Genomic DNA, 8,509 nt, shown 5'->3' on the forward strand with positions numbered 1-8,509 from the left:
AAATAACTGTAAAATTGAGGAATGTTAAGATGTCAGGGGGTAAGAAGTAAAGAATTGCAGCAGTAAACAAAAAAACTTAAGAAATATTTATGAAAAAGAACTAAGACAATGGACTTAAGGGTTGCTAAAGAATTTTAAACAAGGATGCAGGGATAGGGAGGTATGGGGAAGTCAGAGAAAAAAGGTTATGAACCGATGATTATGAAGTTATACTGTGTTACATTGTTCTTTATTTTATGTGTGGAAAATTAATAAAAATCATTATAAAAAAAAAAAAAAAAAGAAAAAGAAATCAGATTGGCCTGGGATGATTTATTTTTGAGAAACGCATGTTGGGTCTTAGTAATCACAGCATCCTTTTCTAAATGCTCACAGACCAACTGTTGAATTATCTGTTCTAGGACCTTTCCTGGTATCAATGTCAAGCTCACCAGTCTATAATTACCTGGGTCTTCCTTTTCCTCCAGGCAAAGATGTTCCTCTTTAATCAGGCCTTTGGCTATTTAACATCTTATATCCTTTTAGATGTGGTTTTTTTTTGGGGGGGGGGAGGTTATAGTTTTGTTGTGTCCTTGTTTTTATTACGTATTTTGCATTCTTATCTTGTATTTTTAGGCTGCAAACTGCCCTGGGATCTTCAGTTGAAGGGCAGTACACAAATTTAATAAATAAAAATAAAATAAATTTTTTTTTGAGAAGGTTGGTGGGTTTTTTTTACTGTTTTTAAGTTTTAATTGTATTATTTTAGTAGTGACGGGTTTGCCACCTTGGGCTCTTTTGGAGGAAGGTTGGTATACAAGCGGAGGCCATTTTGCTCACGTCTGACAATTGATGCACGACCACTAACACATGCTTTGTTTTGGGCCCTGGAAGGGGGCGGGGCAGGAGTGGGACAGCCTTACAAACAACTGGCATGTGCAATGACCCAGAACGCAACCCCCACACAAGTGGGGAGCGGCCTGCATACATTCAATAAATAAATTGGGTGGGGGCAGGGAGTGGCCCCTCCTTTTTTGGCTCAGGGCCGAGTGGCATGTGGCTCTCAACTGTTTCCCCCAAGGGAATGAGGGCAAATTAAGAAAAAAAGATTCCTCTCTCCCTACTCTAAGAACTAAGGATTTGTAAATAGTATTGGACAGTGTTCCCCCGCCTTGGGTCTCCAGCTGTTTTTTGGACTACAACTCCCATCATCCCTACCCAGCAAGCCCAGTGGTCATGGATGATGGGAATTGTAGTCCCAAAACAGCTGGGGACCAAAGGTTGGGAAGCACTGATATAGGAGATGCAGCTGCTATCATTCTGTATGGTGCCCATGCTTTGTGCATGGCTAAGCAGGGGTTAGGCATCAGTAGTCCATGAACAAACTCACATTTACTTTCCTCTTAGCAGCACTCAATTTAAGAAACGCAGCAAAACAAAACGAAAACCCAAAGTGATTTTTCAACAAGTGGATGCCCAATGAACATTTCTGAAGAGCAAGCCAGATCCCCAAGTCTAAGCACCTTTTAATTTTCCTATTACAAGCCAATGAACATTTACAAGTGTCATAAAAATCAATACCTTTGCTCAAGTCTATTTGTCAGAGCTGACAACAACAAAGCATCGGTGGCCAAAGAACTGGGTCACCCGTAACCCAAGAATTGCTTGCTTTATCTGAGTACTGATATCCAAGTTAGAAATTAAGGAAGAGTATCAGATAACCTGGTCAAGGAAAGGAAAGGCTCCTGGCATTAAAACACAGTTGCACATCCAACTGCACATACCGGTACATAACATGATTAGTTCCCCCAAAGCCAGTTAAGAACAAGGCATCTATAGACCCTCCAGAACAGGCTAGATTAACACAAGAGCTGTGCTTCCTTATGACAACACCAATACGGACAGTGAGTTTAGCCAGCTAGAAAAAAGGTAAACAATATAAAGTTAGGATAATGGCAGTTGTCAATATATATTTGTAACGTTGCCTACGGCATACTACATGTTCTCATGGTCAAACCACTCATGGACCTCTAGACTAGACAAAGTTGTGATGCGCAGAGGTGTGAAAAGTGCAGAAGCTGCACCACACCTGTGACACTCAGCACACTGACCTGGAAGCACATTTCATTGAAATCGATGGGACTCAAGGCCACATCCTATGCAACAGGTTCCCTTCTATGCAGCAGCTGACCATATCTCATTACAGCCTGTAAGAGTCCGGGATCTGTGTTTGCACACAGGGCAAGAGAGAAATTGCATCTGCAATTGGATCCTGCTTCTTGTCATGTGTAGTCCACATGTACATGTGACAAACCAACACATGCATTAACTACTCATGCTTTTAAAATTAATATTTTGCTATTACTATGATGTCACTAGGGTTCACGGCACTTCACACTGATACCAAACCGAAGCTACTGTCAAGTTTCCAACATGGGCATTAGCAGCCAGTGAACAAACTCATTTACTTTCATCTTACAACACATTTTAAAACGTTTTATGTGCAGCTGTATAGCTGCAACTCTTTCCTTTACTAGGGAGGCAGCCCCATAGAACAAAGGGGACCGCGTAAAACACCCGCAAGACTCATTTGCACAAACCCCACAGAAGTCCATTTATCTTACTTTACTCCCACGACAATCGGTTTAGGATTGCTGCCTACGCGCGCAGCCCGATCCTATGCAGCTTGCACCCCAGCAAGTACGCGCCATGAGTTTTAGTTCAGACTGATAACCGGGGATTGGCGGTGGTGGGGAGCAGGAGTGCCAGTTTGGCCCCACGACCGTGGGTGCCCGGGGCAGTGGGTGCCATGCAGCGTACGTGGCCCTGGCGCCGAAATTTGTGGGTGCCTGGCCCCTTCGTGGGGAATTCTGTGGGTGCCCGAGCACCCAGGGCGCCGGCACCTATGGTGGGGAGATAAGACGCAGCAGATCCCTTGCTGCCTCCACGAGCAGCAAGGTACACAGCTCGCCGTTCTGGTAAACGCGCGCTCCTTGCGCGGAATCCTACACGCTCTGCAAGGGCGATCTTCCTCCCCATCGCGCGCGCTCAGCTGCTCCTCCGACCCAACCTTCCCTATCTTCTCGACAGCACCCTGGGGAGCGAGGGGGCTTACCTTGCCTGGTGGTGCAGGGCGGAGACAGGAGCCCCACGCGACTCTTCCTGCCCCGCTGGAGAGCGGCTCGGGCGCGGGTTCGAGTCCTGCGCGGCCACCAGCTCGCCCTGCCCGCGGGTAGCTCGGCCCATCCAGCGGCGCCCGCAGAGAATCAGGGCGGGAAAGCAGAGATCCCGGCGCCAGCGGCGCTCAGCTCTCCTCGCTCCAGATGGCCAGATCAGGTTGCTCCGGCGGAGCAGGCAGCTGTCCAGGGGTTCCGCCCGTCGGATCCTGACCCTTCGCCTGCCCTGCAGCGGATGCTTTACCTCGGGGGTCAACAGAAGGCCACGCGAGCAGGGTCTCGCCCTCCTCCTTGTCCTCCTCCTATTTTCCAGGCATCCATAAGGGAGACACCCATCTCAGTCCCCACCACCGCGCGCCCCCTCGCACTCTTTCCGGTGAGACATGCAACAGATTGTTCTTCTCCTTAAAAAAAAAAAAAAGTATAATAAAATCCGCCGCCTGCCCTCCTCCTCCTGGTGGCCTGGATAGCAGCCACCTGGCGTTAGGAGAGACAAGCAATAAGCTTTGCATTAGTAGCAGCAGATCAGCCCCTCCCCGTGTGGATAGTCCTTTTTCTTCCTCGTTGTGGACGTGAACGGCAGGTGCTGCTGCTACTGCTGTCTGCAACCGGGCTAAAGAAGGATGTCCATATATTTTGATAACCCGAAGCAGAAAGCCAGGACTCTGGGAAGGGGCTCTGAAGGCTGAAACCCTAAGCAAACTATTTCTTCATATCCTACCTTCACTCTGGAAAGCTGCAGACGGCGCACACCTGCATGCCACAGTTTTTCCTCCTAACAAACCCTGTGAGGAAGGTTCGCTTGAGAGAGGGCCACTGCCCCAGGGTCACCCACTATACTTCAGGGCAACACAAGGATTCGAACTCTGATCTTCTTAGTCAGATATTCTAACCACTACACACTGACTGGCCTAGGAAACAGAGAAGGGGCAAGGAATATTTTTGGCCTGGCCCGGCCACACCCCACGTCCTTGGGCCAACTTTGAGAGGCGGGAGTGGGGGGTCACTCACCTGATGTCACTATAGGTGGGTGATCCTGCCCACCTGTCAAAGTTGACCCACAGAGGTGGGGAAAGGTGTCTGCTTCACTGGCACAAGGAAAGGGCTGGCGAAGCTGCACCCAGAAGAACTGAACCCTGCCCATCAGCTGATGTCACCCAGTGATGACAGCTGTTCGACAGGTCAGTGTGGTTTGGGGAAAATGGCCTCTGGGCCAAACTGGACTCTCTGGCAGGCCAATAGGTCTCTCAAACCACACCATAGAGTAAGTTCCCATTAACTCACTTTACAGACATTACACCAGTGCTGAAAAATCTGTGCTTGCTGCCTATTAGCCACTCAGTCAAGTTCAAGGTTTTGTGTTTGACATTTAAAGCCCTAAACAAATTGGGAGCGGCACACCTAGGAGATATATCTGCTGCCATATTTTCCATGGTACAGACCAAGCTGATGATTGATATCTTCTGATGAGACCCTGCTGGGGTCATTTCACCAGCACCCATCCTCTGGAATGCTCTCTCTCAGATAATTCATGAGACGGAGACAGTGGGGATTTCCAGACATCTGTTAAAAACCTACATGTTTACCCAGGTTTTGCTAGATTCTGGCTCCTAATTTTTTAAAATTTTCTGTTCTGTACACTTTCAGTTTTATTTGATGTATGGTTCACTTTTGCTTTTAGGAAATGTTATTGAAATATTGTTGCACTGTTATTGCTTTTATTTATTTAGAAATGCTTGGAAAACAGTTCGTTTAAAAAAAACACCTAAGCTGTAGTACAAAAACAGTCTAAGTTATTTTCAATAAAAACACAGGTAAAATCTGCAAAAATTTAAAAGCAAGTGTAAACAATGAAATAAGTGGGCTTACTGAAATAAATGTTTTCAGCGAACATAACACGCAATATATTTGGGGCACCTGTTTTATATTTAAAAGGAAGGGAATTTTATGTAAACTGATGAGAGGAATTATCATTGTTATTAATATTATAAGCTAGGGAGCTAATTTTGACAGGTGGGTTATTCCACCCACCTGTCAAAATTAGCTAAAGGAGTAGGGAGATAGCAATCAAGAAGGACTGAACTCCCTCCCACACACACATCAGCTGATGTGCAAGAGGTTTAATCCTGCTTTCAGCAGGGCAGCCACATCTTTGCTTGCCTCACACCTGGTGTCAGGTGTGCAGCAGGTGAGTGAGTTTCGCATCATGGGTCAGTTGTAGTCTGCAGGCAGGCCAGGACTTTCTCATCCCTGTACTAAATGGTAAACATTTTTAGCAAATAAAAGGATGATGCCACATCCTCTGTTTTTAACTCTACCTGCAGATTAGTCACAGGCGTTTTAGTTTGAGTGACAAATTACGTACATGGAAGGCAATTAATAAATAAATTCTGTCTTCTGTAAAGTTGTTAAAAATACAGGAACCCTCTCCTCTTTTGCATTTGGCCTGCTACAGCAGTCTCTACTCTTGAAGAAATGTCAAGCAAGAGTAGAATTCAACTTATGGATCTGGATCTGCCAAAATCTTAACCACAGATGACTGAAGAAACGCTTGTGTGGTCTGTATAAACCCATTTTAAAAGGCAGCATGTTAATAGGACACATAGTCTTTCGTATCTAGGGCATGCCGCTCAACTCCTTCCAAAATGGAGCTATTCTTCAGCACCCAACAGAAGACAGGCTTACTGAACGGCTGGTGAATAGTTGCCCTCAAGTCTTTCTGGGCAGAAAGGCATTGAATTAAAATGGACCAGACAACTAGTAAGACCACCTAGGGGTGGTCAGGTTTTGTTTTGTTTTGTTTTGTTTTGTTTTGTTTTGTTTTGTTTTGTTTTGTTTTGTTTTGAAGGAGCACATGCACCTTTCAGAATCTCGTGAAATATTTTTCTGTGGATTTCCCTCTTCTCTGGAGTTGTTAAAGGTGCAGTAGCCCCCTGTTGCCTTTTTCACCAGGCCACTCTAGATAGTGAGAAACAGAGGAATTCAGCCCCGAGGAGAAATAAAAATGGCTGTCAGTCCAGAACAAGCATGAACTCTTGTGTTTAACGCTGGATGTTGGTTACAGCTTGCTTCGAAGATCAACAAACCGAGGAACAGAATTAGGAGGGAGAGTGTGTATGATGCCTGAGTATTGCTGTTCGATGTGCTCCACATACCAAAATAGGCTGCCCTGAGCACCTAAATGGATTTCCCTCTGACAGCAGACTAAGAGGTGGTTCCTATGGAAACTTGGCTCTAAACCATAGAAGCCTTAATGGGTCACCCAAGCTACAACTGGAAACTAACAGCAAACTATGCTGACTTTGCAGTGCAGGTGTCTCACATTCTCTGAAAGTTTGGAAACATTACCTTAGGGCACTTTTGTGTGGAAGAACAGACAGACAATTTTGACAGCTGAATTTCTTTTTGTCATGGCAGGTGTTTAAAGGTGTTCCTGCATGCAAATGAAAAAGCTGGCAATATATAAGATCTGTTCACTCTAACAATTGTAGTGGACTCAATTATGATTAACTGCACAATAGACTAGGTTTCCATGTTGCCATCCTCCCATCTCACAAATCCGATGCTTTTAGCTGCCAGTCTATAGGTTCATCCATAAATATTCCTAGGTCTTTCACTAATCTCTAGGGGATGTTCCAAAGATAGCCATCTGGAGATTTGGATTTGTCATCTTTTCTATCCAATTAGGGAGAGCAGCAAACAGTGGCACAAACAACTTTATATTTTCTGGAGGATTCTAGGCCTAAAAGGATAACTGTGACAAGAGAGTAAAAGTCTTGCCAGCTTGTTTTACTAACCAGTCCTTTCATAGCTCATTCCTAAGGTTGCCAGATCCAGCCACTGAGAGGGCAGCTTTAAGATACAGATGAGGAATCTTTTTCAATCCAAGGGCCAACTTTCCACATCAAACTTCTAGAAATCCCATGCCATTGGTGAGCGGGGGTCCCCCCTGACAGGGCCTTTTCTGTAGTGGCTCCTCTTAACCCAGGCATTTGGTGGCTTTTCCTGGCAACCCAAATATCATTGGGTACAATAATGTTTTTATATGCCTGTTGTCTTTGTCCATGGAGTTTTCTTGGCAGGGATACTGGAGTGGCTTGCCGGTTCCTGCTCCAGGTGGATCACGTTTGGTCAAAACTCTCCACTATGACCTGTCCATCTTGGGTGCCCTGCACGGCATAGCTCATAGCTTCTCTGAGTTATTCAAGCCCCTTCGCCATGACAAGGCAGTGATCCATGAAGGGGGATCACTTTTTCCCCAGTAGTGATGTATGGAAGTGACAGCTGGACCATAAAGAAGGCTGATCGCTGAAGAATTGATGCTTTTGAATTATGGTGCTGGAGGAGACTCTTGAGAGTCCCATGGACTGCAAGAAGATCAAACGCATCCATCCTTAAGGAAATTAGCCCTGAGTGCTCACTGGAAGGACAGATCATGAAGCTGAGGCTCCAATACTTTGGCCACCTCATGAGAAGAGAAGACTCCCTGGAAAAGACCCTGATGTTGGGAAAGATGTAGGGCCCAAGGAGAAGGGGACGACAGAGGATGAGATGGTTAGACAGTGTTCTCGAAGCTACAAACATGAGTCTGACCAAACTGCGGGAGGCAGTGGAAGACAGAAGTGCCTGGCGTGCTCTGGTCCATGGGGTCACGAAGAGTCGGACACAACTAAACGACTAAACAACAACAACAACAATAATGTTTACATCTTTAACTGCTTTTAATTACAGTTGTTTTTAGAACATCTTAACTGCTTTAGAAAGTTTTTGCTTTTTAAAATTTGTGTATCTGTTACCACACTGGGATCCTAGGGGAGGAAAGTTAGTATATAAATTAAACAACAAAAATGATTTCCTACCCAACTTTTAAGGGTGCAGGACTCCTATTCACTTTTGCTTCTGTTCTCCCTAAATGGAACAAGTTTAAATGGAGAGGAAAGAATCTTCTGTACTCTGGAACCAAAATAACAGTTTAGAAAATTGGAACCCTCAAGATTTTCCTAATGCAGTACCTTAGTAGCAATGGGCTTGATGCAAAATCTTGCTCTGTTTGTGTCAATGCACCTTGGGAAACTGGAAGTAAACTAATGCATGACTGTTTCTTAAAACATTTATTAGTGTAATGGCAAAGTGGGTGCTGTATCATGGTGCCCTTTTGGTTTCAGAGGGTAACCTTTTAAAAGAAAAGAAAGAAAGTAGCTTCCCAATACATTAGTGTTAGTAATTTCTCTGACATTTTGCTGTTGAAAGGTGATGCGTGCTTGTTTGTTTGCCAGACTAGCAACAGGGATATACATGGAGCTTAACAGAGCATCAATAAAACCCAAACCTTTCTCTCTCCCAAAACTGAATAC

At 45.1% G+C, this 8,509-nt stretch overlaps 1 protein-coding gene across 1 annotated transcript in view; it reads right to left on the reverse strand.

The window, feature by feature from the left end:
* Positions 1-3,524, reverse strand: part of MYO3A (myosin IIIA) — a 108,440-nt gene extending 104,916 nt beyond the window's left edge. Inside the window, exon 1 of the mRNA XM_079948122.1 lies at positions 3,095-3,524. The gene's annotated coding sequence lies outside the window, so the exon portion shown is untranslated. The remainder of the gene's footprint in view (positions 1-3,094) is intronic.
* Between the last annotated feature and the right edge of the window lie 4,985 nt (positions 3,525-8,509).

The sequence above is a fragment of the Podarcis cretensis genome (assembly GCF_951804945.1).
Source record: "Podarcis cretensis genome assembly, chromosome: 12".
Taxonomy (NCBI): Eukaryota; Metazoa; Chordata; class Lepidosauria; order Squamata; family Lacertidae; genus Podarcis; species Podarcis cretensis.